This window comes from Schistocerca cancellata, chromosome 2 (genome assembly GCF_023864275.1).
Source record: "Schistocerca cancellata isolate TAMUIC-IGC-003103 chromosome 2, iqSchCanc2.1, whole genome shotgun sequence".
Classification (NCBI taxonomy): Eukaryota; Metazoa; Arthropoda; class Insecta; order Orthoptera; family Acrididae; genus Schistocerca; species Schistocerca cancellata.
In genome coordinates, this window is record NC_064627.1 from 1,081,308,495 (window position 1) to 1,081,328,862 (window position 20,368).

General features: G+C 43.3%; 1 non-coding gene across 1 annotated transcript; it reads right to left on the reverse strand.

Moving 5' to 3' along the window:
* Positions 1-19,910: 19,910 nt before the first annotated feature.
* Trnat-ugu (transfer RNA threonine (anticodon UGU)) lies at positions 19,911-19,985 on the reverse strand. Its single transcript has one exon. It is a non-coding gene; the product is annotated as a tRNA-Thr (tRNA).
* Between the last annotated feature and the right edge of the window lie 383 nt (positions 19,986-20,368).

The window sequence follows — 20,368 nt, forward strand, 5'->3', positions numbered from 1 at the left end:
AACCGTTTTGCACCAACTAGGTTCCCAGCTCCTGAAAATAGACGTTGACTGTGGATATTGTACCACAGACACAGTCCCTTTGACTATTTAGAGATGTCACTAAACCCGCCCAAAGACGTAAACAACCATGCATGAGCAGCGCCTATTAGACGGCTCTTGGCTCTGAGCACTATGGGACTTAACATCTATGGTCATCAGTCCCTATTAGACGGAGGAGACCGACAGCCGATCAGTTACAGTCATTCCACAAGTAAGGAACTACACAGCTCGTGTTGTCTGTAGTTCACCCGTGCCTGGACGGTCAAAACCACGGTTCGACACCATTCAAATTCAAAAGAATGTTCTCTATTCATTAACTTCGATGTGTACAATGCATATTTCATAATTCTTATGAAAGCAATGGCACAAAAATAAGGGAAAATTAAAGAACGTATTTTTTATGGTACTCTCCCGCGAAGCTATTCCTCTATTAGTCTTCTGCAAGTCAAAGGCATTGTATTCGTGAATTTTAACCAGCATCTGTAAACAAAGATCACAGGGGTGGCAAATCGATTAGATGTAGGTGGTATAATTTTTACGGTGTAGGTGCATGCTTTCCTTTCATGTATAGAGATTTGATCGTAAAGTGCCTTATCAGACTGTTCACCCCACTTATGTCAAATATAAAGAAATTTATTCTTCTCTTACGTACGGAAAAATCATAGACTTTTTAAAAACTCCTCGTCCAGCACTTTGTCTAACTTCCCTGGTACGTGTACTTCATATTTTTGTAGTTCACTCGCCAACTTTTTTTTTTTTTTTGAACGTTGCAACGAATTTCCCAGAATTGTTCTTGCACACGTACGAAAATGTCAGGGAATTTCGCTCCATACGGTTTTATAGTATACTGTATTGTGAGGCCAAATTAGGGACGAGTACTTTAGTATATATTGGGAGTCCTTCCACAGTTTCATACAGTATTTCATGATATTCTGTAATACGAAACTGAGAACAAGTACACATGCGGGATTGGAAACCGCACCGCCAGCGTCGTAGCTGTGAACTTTAGCCGCTGCACTACACTCGCTTAGCCGAAACATGAATAACTTCACAGGCTCACGAGCAACGGATAAAACTTCAACATCGATTTTATCGGAAACTGGGGGCCGTCGAATGAAACTCCGCTAACTAGGCACTCAGGACAAATCCCTCTAAAACATACCTACGATTCATCAAAATCCGTGATGAACAGGTCTGATGACCCCTTGTTAGACAGGTTAGAGACCCATTAACAGTGCAGCGACGCCCTCGGCGCGTGGGGGTATAGCGCGCCTGCTACCGTGATACTAACCACGGCAGTAGATCCTTTGCATCACATTTCTAGAGCGTCTCCACTCGATGCCCCTGATATTTCCGATATCCACTCGATTCTCGGTATCCACCCGACGATGGTGGTTATCGAATTTTGTTCACGCGTTACTCTCCAACTAACCGAATGCGTTGCTGTGCAAATTCTATTCTGCATCCCTTTACTTTTTGGAACTTCCACACGCACATTTTCTCTGCTTAGGGATTTTATTAGGGACGTCCACCATCGGTGTTTTACAACCTGTTTGTTTGATGACAACGGTTGAGAGATCATCCACTTTCGTTTTTACCTGTCTTTCGGAACATCGTAATTCCCATTAGGCATGACATGATTACTTGAGTGCACTTCAGAATGCACCTATAAGGTGGGCCTATGAAAGAACTACAATAAACAGCTAATGTAGTCATATGGATTTTCATTCACTTCAGTTCTAATCTGATAACACACTGCGTGATATTAAGTTATGAAATTCCAATTCCATCAGTTATTTACTAATAGGTTCATTAAATATTTTTGATGACTGTCGTGTCTCAAGCAGCAGAACATTACATGGTTGCAATTTCTAATTGATATTCCATCAGTCACAACATGGAGACTCGATAACTTTTTTGTAAACAAACGACTGGAGTATGAATCATGGAGAATCTCATCTTTATTAGCTGTGAACCTTGTCTAATGTTTTCTTTAAACTAAGCCCACAAAGGGTTTCGTGGAATATCTGCTCGTACTTTCTCTCTTATAATTCCAGATAGATCTGAGCAGTCACAATTCCTTAAAGGCTTGTTTTGATAACTATCTTTTTAGATTAAACTCATGACAGGCAATACTCAGGAGTTTTTGGTGCACTGTGTGATCAAACGTATACGGACACCTGGCTGAAAATGACTTACAAGTTCGTGGCGCCCTCTACCGGTAATGCTGGAATTCAGTATTGTGTTGGCCCACCCTTAGCCTTGGTACAGCTTCCACTCTCGTAGGTATACGTTCAATCAGGTGCTGGAAGGTTTCCTGGGGACTGGCACCCCATTATTCTCGGAGTGCTGTACTGAGCAGAGATATCAATATCAGTCGGTGAGGCCTGACACGAAGTCGGCGTTCCAAAACAATCCAGAGGTGATTTATAGCATTCAGATCATGACTCTGTGCAGGCCAGTCCTCCCAAATGCGAGTCCGTTGTGCTAATCATTGCACCATAGTTATTTTCGTGTAACTACTCCACCACAGGCCGTGCATTATGATCAGGTGCTCGTTCGTGTTGAAAGATGCAATCACGATCCCCGAATTGCTCTCCAACATTGGGAAGCAATAAGGTGCCTAAAACATCAATGTAGGCCTGTGTTGTGATAGTGACATGCAAAACAGCAAGGGGTGCAAGCCTCCTCCATGAAAAACATGACCACATCATAAGACCACCGCCTCCGAATTTTACTGTCTTTTATTTTCATTTTATTTCCACGTAGAGTCCCGTAAGACCATACTGAGGACCAAATCTCCAAGGTCATTGAAGGTGTCAAAAAAAAAAAGGTTCAAATGGCTCTGAGTACTATAGGGCTTAACATCTGGTGTCATCAGTCCCCTAGGACTTAGAACCACTTAAACCTAACTAACCTAAGGACGCCACACACATCCAGGATTCGGACCTGCAACCGCTACGCGCGGTTCCAGACTGAAGCGCCTAGAACCGCTCTGCCACAGCTGCCGGCGAACGTGTCAGTACATGAAATCACAACATGAAAGTAACAGCATAAAAACAAAATGTTTATGATCCCGAGAAAAGTCAATCCATAAGTTTAAGTAAACGCAGTCAACAATACAACAAGAATCAGCTTAATTTTTCAAGGAACTCCTCGACAGAATAGAAGGAGTTACCCGTAATTCGAGTGGTAGCTTATTGTAAATGTTCAATCGTCCAATGTTTACGCTCCTTACAGCAAGCGAGGCGTCGTTGGCATTTACCGGCGTGATGTGTGGCTTATGAGCAGCCGATCGACCATGAAATCCCAGTTTTCTCATCTCCCGCCTAACTATCATAGTACTTGCAGTGCATCCTGATACTGTTTGGAATTCTTGTGTGACGGTCTGGATAGATGTCTGCCTATTACACATTACGATCCGCTTCAACTGGCGGCGGTCTCTGCCAGTCAACAGACGAGGTCGGCCTGTACACTTTTGTGCTGTACGTGTGCCTTCACGTTTCCACTTCATTATCACATCGGAAACAGCGGACCTAGGGATGTTTAGGAGTGTGGAAATCTCGCGTACAGACGTATGACGCAAGTGACACCCAATCACTTGACCGCGTTCAAAGTCCATGGGTTCCACGGAGCGCTCCATTCTGCTCTCTCACGATGTCTAATGATTACTGAGGTCGCTGATATGGAGTACCTGTCAGTAGGTGGCAGCAAAGTGTACCTAATACGAAAAACGTATGTTTTTTAGGTTGTCCTGATACTTTTTATCACATAGTGTATGCTCATCGTTTGCGTCGCTGATATACCCACATTCTTGTTTTACGTTACTCCTATGTGTCCTCTTTCCACATAAATAGCAGCTGTTGAACAACTATGCTGTTTTAATTGCACTTCTAGTTTGATGCCAAAATAAGTTTATTGGGGGTGCAAAAAAATGGTTGAAATGGCTCTGAGCACTATGAGACTTAACATGTATGGTCATCAGTCCCCTAGAACTTAGAACTACTTAAACCTAACTAACCTAAGGACATCACACAACACCCAGTCATCACGTATGGGAGTGCGGGTATGGTTATAAGATCTGCAAAGACTGAAGGGCATTACTGCTATCTGAACGGGTTACAATCTCTTTGGATGAGACTATTCTACCATAATAACTACTTCACGAAAGGCATATGCATCCTCCAAGAAGACTGATACTTATTTGAGGAGGGAATGGTGATGGCAAAACCCGGTGCTTTGGCAGAAAGTATTTCAACGAAAGTTGTATCTCTCCTGAGATTTTATTCCACTGGTATGGATTTCGTAGAGGACTTGGTACAAAAATTCCTTATTAGAGCTCGCACGAGATAACATGTCCCTTACAGGTCCTTACACAGAAACGCATTTTCTTTCTCAGCACTGTACGAGTCTACCCCTCTGTGCCGAAAAGGCAGCTGCCTGTGTTTGCTGTCGCATACTCAGCTTTGCGCTTCGTACATTACAAATAAAACGTTTTCTGGCCATGCCAGTTACACTGCAGCAATAGGGGCGAGCACACAACGTCTGCTCTGCAAACTTTTTCAATTTATTTTAAAGAAATTGTTGGGTGAAAAAAATTATTCTCTCGAATCTCATAGCATGATTCATCAGTTTCATGATGAACCATCTATTATTTCATTAATGGTCATAGTTATTGTGGCTGGTTGTTTTCTTTGGGGGTGAAGGAGACCATACACTGAGTTCATCGGTCCCATCGGATTAGGGAAAGAAGTCGGCCGTGCCCTTTCAAGGGAACCATCACGGTATTAGCCTGCAGTGATTGAGGGAAATCACGAAAAACCTAAATCAGAATACCCGGACGCTGGTTTGAACCGTTGTCCTCCCGAATGCGAGTCCAGTGTGCTAATCATTGCACCATAGTTATTGTGATAATTTGACACCTAGTGAGATAGTGTACCGAATCGGAATAGTTTGCAATTAAAAATAGGGGTCACTATGAGTTTCCGTTTGGTATTTAGCTCATACATTGATGGACACGAAAATTAGGCAACATACTGAACTTTTCCTTAAACTTGAGATAAAATCTTTGTCTGCCTCAGATACACAGAACATTGGATATACAGGGCAATTACAAATGATTGAAGCGATTTCATAAATTCACTGCAGCTCCATTCATTGACATATGGTCACGACACACTACAGATACATAGAAAAAGTCATAAAGTTTTGTTCGGCTGAAGCAGCACTTCAGGTTTCTGCCGCCAGAGCGCTCGAGAGCGCAGTGAGACAAACTGGTGACAGGAGCCGAGAAAGCGTATGTCATGTTTGAAATGCACTCACATCAGTCAGTCATAACAGTGCAACGACACGTCAGGACGAAGTTGAACAAAGATCCACCAAATACTAACTCCATTCGGCGATGGTATGCGCGGTTTAAAGCTTCTGGATGCCTCTGCAAGGGGAAATCAACGGGTCGGCCTGCAGTGAGCGAAGAAACGGTTGAACGCGTGCGGGCAAGTTTCACGCGTAGCCCGCGGAAGTCGACGAATAAAGCAAGCAGGGAGCTAAACGTACCACAGCCGACGGTTTGGAAAATCTTACGGAAAAGGCTAAAGCAGAAGCCTTACCGTTTACAATTGCTACAAACCGATGGATCGGTCGTGGTGGAGATCATGATCAGCAATTCATGTCATGGCCTCCACGCTCTCCCGACTTAACCCCATGTGATTTCTTTCTGTGTGGTTATGTAAAGATTCAGTGTTTAAACCTCCTCTACCAAGAAACGTGCCAGAACTGCGAGCTCGCATCAACGATGTTTCGAACTCATTGATGGGGACATGCTGCGCCGAGTGTAGGAGGAACTTGATTATCGGCTTGATGTCTGCCGAATCACTAAAGGGGCACATATCGAACATTTGTGAATGCCTAAAAAACTTTTTGAGTTTTTGTATGTGTGTGCAAAGCATTGTGAAAATATCTGAAATAATAAAGTTATTGTAGAGCTGTGAAATCGCTTCAATCATTCGTAATAACCCTGTATATACATAGTGCACTAACTTCCCACCACGTTCGCAAACTACACAGTGAAAGTGAAATACGCATATTCATAACATCAGTCATATCTAATAAAAGTTTGCGATACCAAAGCGAGTTTGTGGCAGATGACAGCATGTAAAGAAGACAGTATTTTGCCATTTTATGAAGGTGAAAAGCTTCTTACCTGCTGGGATGTGTGAGTAACAACAGATTTGTTTATAATGAAATTGTATTGTATTGTATGGAACTGGGGACCTAGAAACAACGGAGAGGCTTCGTCCCCACCGTAGCCCTCAGTGGTTCACAACCCCACAACAGCCTACTGCAGTCCACTCAACCAACCGCTTCCGCACACCGAACCCAGGGTTATTGTGCGGGTCGGCAGCCAGTGGACCCCCACGGGAACGTCTCACATCAGACGAGATTAACCTCAATGTTTGCGTGGTAGAGTAATTATGGTGTACGCATACGTGGAGAAAGTGTTTCGGCAGCAATCGCCGACATAGTGTAACTGAGGCGGAATAAGGGGAGCCAGCCCGCATTCGCTGAGGCAGATGGAAAACCGCCTTAAAAACCACCGGACCTCGCCACTAATCCGTCGGCCGGATTCGTGCCGCGGAACAGCACGCCTTCCCGCCCGGAAAGCAGTGCGTTAGCCCGCACGGCTAACCACGCAGGTTTATAAAAAAAATGGTTCAAATGGCTCTGAGCACTATGCGACTTAACTACTGTGGTCATCAGTCCCCTAGAAACTTAGAGCTAATTAAACCAAACTAACCTAAAGACATCACATACACCCATGCCCGAGGCAGGATTCGAACCTGTGACCGTAGCAGTCGCGCGGATCCGGACTGTAGCGCCTAGAACCGCTCGGCTACTCCGGCCGGCGCAGGTTTATAATGAAATAGTATTATTCCAGAATGAGATATTTTCACTCTGCAGCGGAGTGTGCGCTGATATGAAACTTCCTGGCAGATTAAATCTGTGAGCCCGACCGAGACTCGAACTCGGGAACTTTGCCTTTCGCGGGCAAGTGCTCTACCATCTGAGCTACCCAAGCACGACTCACGCCCGGTCCCCACAGCTTTACTTCTGCCAGTATCTCGTCTCCTACCTTCCAAACTTCACAGAAGTTCTCCTGCGAACCTTGCAGAACTAGCACTCCTGAAAGAACAGATACTGCGGAGACATGGCTTAGCCACAGCCTGGAGGATGTTTCCAGAATGGGATATTTTCACTCTGCAGCGGAGTGTGCGCTGATATGAAACTTCCTGGCAGATTAAAACTGTGAGCCCGACCGAGACTCGAACTCGGGACCTTTGCCTTTCGCGGGCAATTGCTCCACCATCTGAGCTACCAAAGCATCATTCTGTAACCATCCCCCAGGCTGTGGCTAAGCCATGTCTCCGCAGTGTCCTTTCTTTCTGGAGTGTTAGTTCTGCAAGGTTCGCAGGAGAACTTCTGTAAAGTTTGGAAGGTAGGAGACGAGATACTGGCAGAAGTAAAGCTGTGAGGACCGGGCGTGAGGCGTGGTTCGGTAGCTCAGATGGTAGAGCACTTGCCCGCGAAAGGCAAAGGTCCCGAGTTCGAGTCTCGGTCGGGCTCACAGTTTTAATCTGCCAGGAAGTTTCAAATAGTATTATTATTATAAAAGCAATCGATAACTGGTGAAACGGCAATTTTATACTGAGTATGAGTTTTTCGTAAGTTACTGATATCACTTCTTCTTAGCTGTTCGTTCAATAATAGACTGTTCCAGGATTATGGTACAGCAGGAAGTGCATAAGTATTTTAGTGTGGTGAAACTGTGTAAAACCTTATGTAGAGAAACAGGCTTACAAGTCACACCAAAATAAATTGCTCCTTCTGTTGCAATTTTCGTGTAAGCTCGTAACCGAACTGTTTTTTTAGCCGACCGAAGTGGGCAAGCGGTTCTACGCGCTACAGTCTGGAACCGCGCGACCGCTACGGTCGCAAGTTCGAATCCTGCCTCGGGCACGGATGTGTGTGATGTCCTTAGGTTTGTTAGGTTTAAGTGGTTCTAAGTTCTAGGGGACTGATGACCTCAGAAGTTAAGTCCCACAGTGCTCAGAGATGTTTGAACCATTTTTTGGTATTTTTAATAGTAAACGGTAGATTTGTCGAATTCTTGGTCGTACTGGATAGCCTGTTAATACGAGCATTTGCTGATACGCGAGTTATAGCTAAAACGTTCTGCGAGATGGGTGTTAGGGAGAAGGCTTCAGCTGTAGAACTACACGTGCGCTACTGTGCTGTCCCGTGGGCAAGGGAACGCCACACCACTGCGGGTTTGGCTCTCCCTGCGCAGCTAGGGGCCAAGTAGTTTGGTACACACTCTAGTTCCGGTTGGACTGTTGTCTGGTCTATGTAGCTAGCTGTTAACGTTACATTCTAGAAAAGCGTCGAGTAATATGCTGGCCCATAGTGCTCAACGAGCAGGTTCCAGTTCGTTTACCATTCAACAAGAATGATGTTGACAGTTAAAAGACTCATGAAAGTACAAAAGTTCTTCCTTACTAGAGAAGTTAATCTGGAGAACTTTCTTCAGCGGAAAGTCGGAAAGTTAGATACGACAGTTACTGACATATAAAATCTCCTTGTTCGCCAAACGACAGCTATATTAACATGCTACGTATCGCTGCCAAAACAATAAATACACTCATGATGTAAAATATTACCACCACCTTCTTAATAGCATGTTTGTACGTCTTCGGAACGAAATACATCACTGATTCTGCGTATCAGAGATCCGGCAATTCGTTGGTAGGTTTGTGGACTATGTGGTATATGCTATAGCTAAAAATTTCTGACGTCTACACACAAGTCCTGTAATTCGCGTAAATAACGGGCCGCTTATTTCTGTACGCGGCGATGGCACCAGATAGCGACCCAGATGGGTTGCATAGAATTTACATCAGACGAATTTGGTCCCCAAGACATCAACGCGAGTTCATTGTAATATTCCTCAACGAACTGTAGCGTTGTAATGGCTCCGAGACACGGAGAATTATACTGCTGAAAAATGACATGGCCGACGGGGAAGACATCAAGCATGAGAGGATACAGGTGGTTGGCAGCTATTGATTACTATCACAGGTAACATGTAAGTGGAGAATGTTTCAGTAACGTAATACTGCTCTCACCAGCCTGCATCCGTGGAGCGCTGCACGTTTCGAGCCGCCGTTTACCTCGACAGCCGTGTTTGAGGAGACGACCATCGATCTAGTGTAGCAAAAATGAAGCTTGTCGGGAGAGCTGACTCGGTTCCATTGATCGACGGTCGAATCCCGTTGGTCCCGTGTCGTAATGAACGATGTCGTTCCATCGACATGTGAACACGTGGTAACAGTGGTCTGCTGCGAAGCTCCATGTTCAACAATGTACGATGAACGGTGCCCTGCAAAACATTTGCGCGTGCACCGGCATTGCGCTCTTTTTACAGAGCAGAGAAGTCTTCGAACCCCAAGTTCTCTGAAAAGTCGTGGACGTCCAATCATTTAGCGTCTAATGGTAGTTTCATTGCCCTTCAACATCTTTCCGTAGATGCCCACGACAGTAGTACGTGAACATTCGACCAGCTTCGCCGTTTGCGAGATGCTCATTCACAGGCTCTGCGTAATAATAATCTGCCCTTTGTCAAAGTCGTTTATCTCAATCGATTTCCCCATTTGCAGCCCAAGTTTTCGTCAAGGTGATACGTTGTCCGTGTCTGTACCGCTTACATACTTTTGTTACCGCGTCGCTACCAGGCGGCATGCAACGTCGCGATTGTCAGTAGTCGTAATGTTTTGGCTTATCAGTGCATGCTAGAGGCCGTCAGCTGTCGCCGTATTCCCGCTCGTTCTCGTAAGCGGGACTGAGCAGCGAGAATGCTGCCTGCGAGATTATCGTGTTCCGAGAGCGCTGTCTCGATAATGAGGCGACCCGACACTCTCGGCTGGCCACCTGCAGTGCCGCCGGTTGCATGCGGCCGTTCTGAGTTCCGAGTTGCGTGCGGCTATCCGAGTTACAAGTACAGGTCTATTACAAATGAATGAAGCGATTTCATAAATTCACTGTAGCTCCATTCATTGACATATGGTCACGACACACTACAGATACGTAGAAAAACTCATAAAGTTTTGTTCGGCTGAAGCAGCACTACAGGTTTCTGCCGTCAGAGCGCTCGAGAGTGCAGTGAGACAAAATGGCGACAGGAGCCGAGAAAGCGTATGTCGTGCTTGAAATGCACTCACATCAGTCAGTCATAACAGTGCAACGACACTTCAGGACGAAGTTCAACGAAGATCCACCAACTGCTAACTCCATTCGGCGATGGTATGCGCAGTTTAAAGCTTCTGGATGCCTCTGTAAGGAGGAAATCAACGGGTCGGCCTGCAGTGAGCGAAGAAACGGTAGAACGCGTGCGGGCAAGTTTCACGCGTAGCCCGCGGAAAATTGGCTCATGCCAGAACTGGAGACCGACAGCGCCGACTTCATCTTTCAACAGGATGGTGCTCCACCGCACTTCCATCATGATGTTCGGCAATTCTTAAACAGGAGATTGGAAAACCGATGGATCGGTCGTGGTGGAGATCATGATCAGCAATTCTTGTCATGGCCTCCACGCTCTCCCGACTTAACCCCATGCGATTTCCTTCTGTGGGGTTATGTGAAAGATTCAGTGTTTAAACCTCCTCTACCAAGAAACGTGCCAGAACTGCGAGCTCGCACCAACGATGCTTTCGAACTCATTGATGAGGACATACTGCGCCGCGTGTGGGAGGAACTTGATTATAGACTTGATGTATGCCGAATCTCTAAAGGGGCACATATCGAACATTTGGGAACGCCTAAAAAACTTTTTGAGTTTTTGTACGTGTGTGCAAAGCATTGTGAAAATATCTCAAATAATAAAGTTATTGTAGAGCTGTGAAACCGCTTCAATCATTTGTAATAACCCTGTATACTAGTAAGGAACATGCATGTGCCGCATGTCACAGTTGTGCTGGTATGTATGAATGCATTTTGGAAGATTTAAGACACATTTCGGTCGAACGAATCAAAAACTGAGTCATTCGAACAAATCCAGTCCACGGAATTACAAATGTGAACCTGACAAAGTTTCCTGTAAAACTGCTATCAGTGGTGGCATTCTGGTTACTCAGAAACTGAAGGGTAACGGCGACAAGGGAAATCGTGAACCCTTACGATAAAGCAAGAGATGACAACTGTAAATTATTTTCTACATGAAGATACGATTATAGTGGGATCTAAACTAAGCATTAACACGAAGTCATTTCTTGCAGTAGCAAGGAAAACCAGCTACCCACTTTCCTGCCTACTCTAATTATTAATCTTGAATTTTGTGTGTGTGCGTTTTGTACTTACGGTTGTTTTTAAAGTGACGTCTCATTTCACAAATGTTTCGTAATTCCTTTCGCGGAAGTAGTTTTGAAGTTCATTGCCTTTATGCTCGTGTTTATTTGTTCCTCTTTATTTAGCTACAGATTTATTATCTCATTGGTTCTTCACTCTTCGACGACTTAATACTGTTCATTGTATTTATTACGATCTCCGTTAGCATTAAAGATTTCCGTCAACTAGGGCAAGGTTGTTAACATATTATCTGTTTCAGAGTTAATTTTGTAACGTTTGCTATTAAAGCAAATTGTGTAACTTTTGGGTTTTATTTTTATTTTGTTGTAGGCCCTAGTTCTATAAAAGATATTTCACTTTTGCGACAACGAGTTCTATAAAAGATATTTCACTTTTGCGACAACGCTGTATAGGTAGAATGTTCGAGAAGGCAGGTGCTTTGGACTTACGACCTGTCTTTCGCAGGCTCTGTACCCACATACTTGGAACGCTTGAAAGAAACGACCAGCTTTTGAGGTATTCCACTTTTCAGGTCATAGGTGCTTAATGTATTAATCACTGTCGTAATTACCGTTCGTTATCGTGTGACACCCTTCTGTTAACCATCTCCACCTTGGAATTTTATTTTTATATGCTGTGTTTTCTGACTGAAAATATACAAATCACATCAACAGACATATGAAAAACTACAAAAAGCCAGATCCACCTGTTACTAAAGTTGAAAGAACATTAAGATTACGGCGTTTGAACTGAAAAAAGAGAAATGCGTTATTGAATGATGTTCTGAGGTAATTCATCACTTAGAAAGAAAGTATTGATTGCACAAAAGAAAGCAGTAAAAATAACATGTGATCTTCACTCACGGAAATCATGTAGGCACAATAATCTTGAAGGAGGTTGGCATTATAACTGCGGCGTCAAAATACATTTATTTGCTAGTGACTTTATTAAAAACAGGATAACAGTTATGTCCATTGGGAGAATACTAGAGAGGGAAAAAGATCTTACCCATTATTAACGTCTCAGTGGCTCAGAAAGGAGTTCAATATGCAGCAACAAACATCTTTGATCACTTGCCCAATAACATAAAATGTCTGGCAGGTAGCAAAGCAAGTTTTAGACCGAACTTAAAAATCACTTCTCGTGGACAACTCCTTCTGTTCCGTTGATGAATGTCTATTGAAAAGGTGGTAGCCATAGAAAAAAAGACGCTCTTTCCACATGATTCCCATAAAAGAATCATTCAAATGATCTATCGAACATTTAACTAACTGATCAACCAAATACTGTTGTACCGACAGTCGTAGAATAGCATCCAAAAGAAAAACGATTTAAAGCAGCAGCTGAGGATTTGATCCACCTGCTAAACAGTACATTGAAATTAATCTGTTGTTTAGTGAAGAAGTCGCGTCTTATACACAACCAATTTTCTTCTACTCAAGCTATGTAAACGACCGTAGTACACAATAATGCTGAGTTTCGACAGGGCAGACGAATTTGTTTTCCACGATGAAAGAAGGTGTGTGAACTCGTCTTTTGGACTCTCTATGTTCATATATTTATGAACCTCATCTTTCTGTTGTGAGGTGGATGTTCGCCAATTTTGAAATTTTTTTGTGGGAGAAGGCATGACATCTTTGCTTACGTTCGTATCAACAACGTTATTTAACATTTATGGCACATCTTGATGATTTTTTTCTCTTCTTTCTTCCGGAAAAACTAATAGTTCCTTGAAACAGGAATGCAAGAACGTTCCCACGTAATGAATGTGATGTAGTTCATTTACAACTTTCTGTTTTATAAACAGTTCTGTCCTTTCCTTTAGCTTACACATTGTCACATCGTCAGCTCCAGTTTAACAGAGACCTATCAGTTTCAAAATCCATGGCACTACAAATGGTAGTGTTGGCTCATTGTCTCCTTCCATATCGTCCGTGGCCTCTTTGAAAACCTTCAGAAATTGAATAACGCTTTCCACAGTCGCATTATGATACGACGTCATCATCTCGTGTTTGTTTGAATCACACAAAACTGTCTTTATTTGGTCTTTATGTGAATGGAATGAGTCTAACATCATGTACACGCTGTTCCACCTCGTATCTACACCATGGTGTAAGGTTTTATCTAATATCGCGACTAAGCCAGATCGTTTCATAAAGCCTACTAGTTTACGCACAGTCAGGATGGGTTGGGTTGGGTTCGGTTGTTTTGGGGGAAGAGACCAAACAGCGAGGTCATTGGTCTCATCGGTTTAGGGAAGGACGGGGAAGGAAGTCGGCCGTACCCTTTCAAAAGAACCATCCCGGCATTTGCCTAGAGCGATTTAGAAATGACGGAAAACCTAAATCAGGATGGCCGGACGCGGAATTGAAGCGAGTCAGGATGGAGTCATACACTGCAGGAATCTCATCCATTAAGAAACCTTCATTGAATATGTGCCTCAGTGTTGTATTAATACAGTACATCACACATGGGAGTCGTTTGTGTTCTGCTAGTGCTTTCTTGATGCACCCTGATCTGTAACTAAAGTCACCTGTATTAGTTCCGACAACGTTATCTGCAACTCTGCTATTTGTTCATATATTTCCGTAACGATATGTTCACCAGTCATGGAAACGTCAGGAAACCTCGTAGTTAAGGGTACACTGTTTTTTAGCTTTCATTTGTCCGTCGACACACCAATATAGCTAGACGATAACTGTCTGTCGACAGATCGCAAGTCATTGAACACTGGTTTTTACCAGTTGCGTCATTCATTACTGGGATAAGTTCCCTCCTGACTTGATCAGCCAAATCCTTAATATGGTGTGCTACAGTCCTTGGGGAAGGTAGCACGTCTTGGGCGGTGATTTGTCCATATTTTGCTCCTGTACTTATCAGTTCTTGAGCTAAGCGTGTGAATCCTTCACCACTTACTACATTAAATGGTTGGAGGTCTGAGGTCTGTTACACACATTAAAACACATTTTATCAGCACTGGAAGCTGAAACGATTGACAAGTGTCGATTATCCTTGCATTTATATCTCTTCATTCCAGTTGTGTTTCCTTTGTAAGCGTACAATGCTCCACAGTTTCCATTTTGGCACTGAACGTAGCCAACTGGAAGATGTTATCTGTTCCAACAACCACCTGAAACAGTCGTAATAAACACCTTCATGTATGTTTCACGAAGACAATTTTTCTTTTCGTTTACAGACACAAACATATCAATTCATTATAAAAATGCTACACAAACGAAGGGATTCGATTAATCAAATACTATCACGTCTCGAATTCGGAAGCTTATTTTCTGTATTTATTTAGTAATAACTGAAGGGCTCACTTTAAATTTTTCCCAGCTGGAACTGCCACTCCTTACTCCCACTTTATTTATCAGAATGTACGTCCCATCATCAAGTTTCTTCAACACAACATTTTTTGAGATGGTAGTCACTGCACTGGTCCCGGTCCCGCAACCACTCATGCTGAGTTTAGTCCCGTGACTGTTTACTGCCTACCGATACGTAACGATAATGCGAGTCTCTCGGCCAGCTCGCGCTCTCGCAGTCTCGGGCCGGCACGTGTCCTGTGCGACAATCCTCGTCTCAGCTCAGTTTCGTACTGTGACGTCAGTCATCCCCACCTCAGCGCCTGTGCCAGCGATAACGAGCCGCGTACTCAGCGATAAGCGAGAGAGACTGAGCAGCGTTTTGACGTGCTCTAGTGCATACTTATACAAAGCTCAGAATCAAAGCTAATACATCTATAGACGGAAGAGTTCAATTCAGTGGCGACACACTGGACACGCATTCTAGTACGGTGGTTCATATCCCCCTCTGGACATCGAGACTGCCATATTTTCTGTGGTTTTCGTAAGTCACCTGAGGCAATGCCGGCTTCTTTGAAACGACCTATAGCCTTCCACATTCTTGCCCAGTCCAACCTTGTGCTGTATCGACGTAGACGGGACGCTAAATTTTAACCTTCCATATGTGCACACGTTCAAAGCATTATCCAACAATATTTTTCGGGAAATGAAATTGAGCCGTGCTGCGGCTTGCGTTGGTGCTGTTTGTAGGTTTCCGCCCTGTGTTGAAGGCCAGGCGGTATCGTTTAGTTGCCATGGTTGCGGTTCTTAGTCTTCTTCTTCTCGTGTTGGCTGGCGCCATTCGGTTGCACAAGCGTTGCCTGTTGTAACGGAACATATTAAAGGCTTTACTGTACCGAAGTATGCGATACCCTCCAAATTCAACCAGTTTAACGAGTATTTATGATTATAGAAAAGTTATTGTGTATGTTAACAATGATTGCATAACATGTCTGCATAAACAGTCAACCCATTAAATTATACTGAGTAACTGACCCACACAAAAGTTTATATCACTTGATCACTGATACAGCAAATATCATCATGTAAAAACACTAAGTTCATCTTAAATAATTAATATGAAGTACGAAAAATAGTGGCCAAATTAGGTATTTTGGATCTCCTTAAATAAAAATCACCCAGTGAAACCTATTTGTTCACTAGGAGCGTTTTCACTCAGTATTCACGAAATCAATCCTATTTTAGACGAAAACCAATGTAATTCTTAATAATTCATGTTATTTACTTATTTATGCAAATTAGAGAAGTCAATTGACAAACTTCTAAAAAAACGGCCTTTTTGTAACAAAGAATTATTCTGTCAAGTCAACAAATCTGTCTGTCATTTTAATAACATGTTAAATTATGTCACTCGATGCAAATTAATAACTTTTCTGCACAAATTATGATAACAGATGTACATGTGACTTGTAAACTATATCTCTTTTTAGTAGTTCTTTGACAATGTTATAAATACAAGCAGCAAGAACGGTCGGGAGGCAGTCGGAATATCACATTGGTAAAGTGTGTTTGTGTGTTATTGTTTGAGGTGGATAAACAATGCAAAGAACATGTAACGGAAGTACTACTTTGTGTTGAGTCATGGTCTTTGGTGGACAGAGGAATTAAGATGGCCACCAGAATAATAAATATTTGAAGTTTACATATTTGTTGGTTTCGCTCGTTCTTTATCATCAAAAGCACATAAAAAACACGGGACCTCATGTTTTTAACCCTAGACAACCAGATGTAGAGCCAGCATCAGCATCGAGAGACAGCAGCGATCCAGCAAGTAGCAGCGATTACTACAACACAATGCATTTTAATGGCGCCAACCTAACATCAAGTGCTAACAAGCTCCGTAAATGGGAGTGAAATAGTGCGATTATAGCAATTAGCTATATCTACGACCAGGCGACCATTACACTGTCTGCTAGTTGCAGCAGTTGCGGTTATCGATATGTAGTGACGCCCTATCGTTGTTTTTCTGGGTCGTGTGAGTTGGCCAGTTCGGTTAGGGACTCAGGATTCAAAAATGGCTCTGAGCACTATAGGACTTAACTGCTGCGGTCATCAGTTCCCTAAAACTTAGAACTACTTAAACCTAACTATCCTAAGGACATCACACGCATCCATGCCCGAGGCAGGATTCGAACCTGCGACCGTAGCGGTCACGCGGTTCCAGACTGTAGCGCCTAGAACCGTATGGCCACTTCGGCCGGCAGGGACTCAGAAGGGGGCAGGTCCGCTCAATGCCAGAACACGTCGGGACCGCATAGACTTTAACGACGACCTCGTCGTAAACCGGATCCAGCAAGCTTTAAGATGAGTGCATTTCAATCCAAACAGAGAATCCTCCACCACTGTGGTATCTCGCGATTCTCCACTGACTTGGGTTCGCGTTGCTGCTCGTAGTGTCGCCGAGGCGAAGAGCAGCGAGTGGAGTGCTTGGGGAAGGCGATCTGATTAGCTTCCCTCGACTTCTTATAACTATTTACTGCATTCAACTTGTTACAATTTGTCAAGTTCAACCAGCGGTAATTTTTCTTGCCGCTAACGCCCCAGTTACCTGCCCTGCGGTTTAGTGTATGTAACGGCAGTGTACGTTTCCTCGCCTTGCCGCTGCTGTCCGATAAGGCGTATAGTATTGACAGCTTTCTTGATTGTGGGCCGGTTGCTGATTCTTCTACTCTGGTGATAGTGGTTCCTTTCTCGTTTCAGGCGCTCTGGGGACGTAGTGCAGACCGCCGGTTCCGGCTTTGTCGTATTGTTCCATCGTTGCATTCGGTTTATCGGGCGTCAGGTAGCTTCAGCAAGATTATCATTAGTCATTCGTTAGACTGACACTAGTCTTGCGAAGCGAATGCAACTCTTGGCTGCATATCTCATCGCTGGCGAAAGTGTTTGTTGCCGGACCTTCTCAGATGTCGATTCCTGGAGCACCGTCTGTGGCCGCTTGGTTCTTGTAAGACATGTGTGTTCTAAAAGGAGGTCTGATGGCCAGTAGTTCAGTGTAACGCACCTTCAGCCCACGCCTTCTGCTGGTATAATCTGACTCAGTACCCTTTAAGGAACTTATGTGTTGGTCCTTGTGTTCATTTATTGCACTATTTATTACAATACCTTGTAATACCTACATTAAAGGTTATATATGTCTAGTTAGTAGTTCTGGTCGCCTTCCGGAATAAATCTAGCAGTGTAGTGTTCATTGGATGTTAAGGGTTGTGTTACAAAGTCTACCATCATCTTATTTCACCCGTTTGGTGATCAGTTGCTTGTTTTTTAATTAACCTTTGCTATTGTATTTTCTGTTTTACAGCAGGTTTTTCAATTTTTTTATATTACTGCCGTTCCTTGAGTGTAAGGCCTTCAGCCGTGATTGTGGTCATTAGCCTCAAAATTCTAATTTGGTATTTGTATTGACGCTGTAAGCCTTTAAAACCTTATGTACTGACATTCCTGACGTCTAATGCCTTCTGCTGTGTTTGTGGTGACTTGCCTTCAAGATTTCAATACCTGTAATTTGTAAGCTGCAGCGAGTTTTAAGCAATTCTTAATTTATTGCCATTCCTGGCGTGTAAGGCCTTCTGCCCAGAATACAGTGGCTTGTTTTTAAAACATTATCTGCTGTATCTGTATTTAATGGTGATTTGGTAAATTGTAACTCGTTGAAAACACTATTGTTTTTATTTATTGTTGAGTCTGGAATTACTGGTTTAAAATAAATTGCGTGTAACTGTAAAAGGCAACTAATGTTAACTGATTACAATCGTAACCGAGTCCTGCATTCCCTTGACTACCAGGTCCCTACCTTTTGTACCCTTTATTAATGGAAGTGCTTTCGTTCCTCACATAAAGCGAAATCCTTACCTGTTTAACGTGATGTCTTCGAGCTACCAGTCAGTTGAAGTTGTAAGTTTACCCGTATTTAGGCGAGCGATTCTGCCGTCTAGAACTGGTATGAAGTTAGGGCCAATTTGTAGCGCGGCGGAGGCTGCAGGGCGCAGCTTCCAGGCCGGGTGACCACTACAGCCATGCCCATATACAAAAGTGGTCAGCGCTTGCCCATATACAGCTACAGCGCAATGCTGGGAATTTGGACTAACATTCCTCTCTGATCAGAAGAACAGACGCTCTATCAGAAATGTCTAGAGGTAAGACAGTGAAATATGGCTGCTTACAATAGTCAGAAATTCTGCAATAAATCGCAGTTAAGTAATAAAACAAATCTGAAAACGTCTGCGAACACAGAAAAATGGGGCACATCAGATAAAACAGTAATATTTTCAATAACTTTAAAAAATGCAGAAGTTAATATTTAACAATTATTGATCACTTTCACAGGGAACTTTGGAAAAAAATAGCTTTTAAACACTTCACACTATTTCATGATACGACACCTCAGATGATGACACTGACCTATACCTATCATTCGTGAACGCTACGTACCTGAAATAAATATTTAATGTATTTCTCTACTCAAAGTGTTTTATATTTTTTTCTTTACGCAAATGTTTGCCAGAGCATCGTAGCCTACACAGTGACACAGAAAGTGAATACTAAATGAATACCTCATGTCTTATCATACATGTGTTGTTATTCAAGGTGTATCTTATTTCTTTTGCCAGTAAATTTATTTAAATAACAGTAGCAACAGATGCTAAAAACCATGGAAATTTAAAAGTGGCCAGTCCCATGTGTTAACTGAAAGAACCATTGAAAGAGTGCCAAAAGATGCTTCTATTATGCAGACTTAAGTAATTATTTAAACTATATGTATTTTACTGAATGGACGAGGGACATCAGCTGATGGTGCATACGAGAAAAAGTGCCATCATAGACGACTCTGGAAAATGTTTTTGTTCCCTCACACTTCCAGTTTTTGCGGCACATTACCGTCACCTCAGAACCCCACCATTGCCAGAAGAGTATTTGATTTCCTTAGCACATTTGTCGTGGGATCGTTGTTACTAGCACACATGCGCTAGCTTTCATCGGGAGTCTACACTCGACACCGTTTGGTCTCCAGTGCATTCTTTATTAACTTATTATTAAATGATTATTAAATGGACACCCTAGCTGCAAACAGGCGTTGATGTACTTCATTGGGGACATGTTGGAAATGTGTGCCCCGACCGGGACTCGAACCCGGGATATCCTGCTTACATGGCAGACGCTCTATCCATCTGAGCCACCGCGGGCACAGAGGATATTGCGTCTGCAGGGACTTATCCCTTGCACGCTCCCCGTGAGATCCACTACACATGTAGTGGTGTGGACATGTTGGGAATGTGGATCTCACGGGGAGCGTGCAAGGGATAAGGCCATGCAGACGCAATATCCTCTATGCCCGCGGTGGCTCAGATGTATAGAACGTCTGCCGTGTAAGCAGGAGATCCCGGGTTCGAGTCCCGGTCGGGGCACACATTTTCAACATGTCCGTAATGAAGTACATCAACGCCTGTTTGCAGCTAGGGTGTCCATTTAATTATCATTTCATTTATAGCAAAGCTTCATGGTCATCCACGGTAACTGTTCTTTCGGGAACAGATACTACCGTCATATATAACTTATTATTACTTATA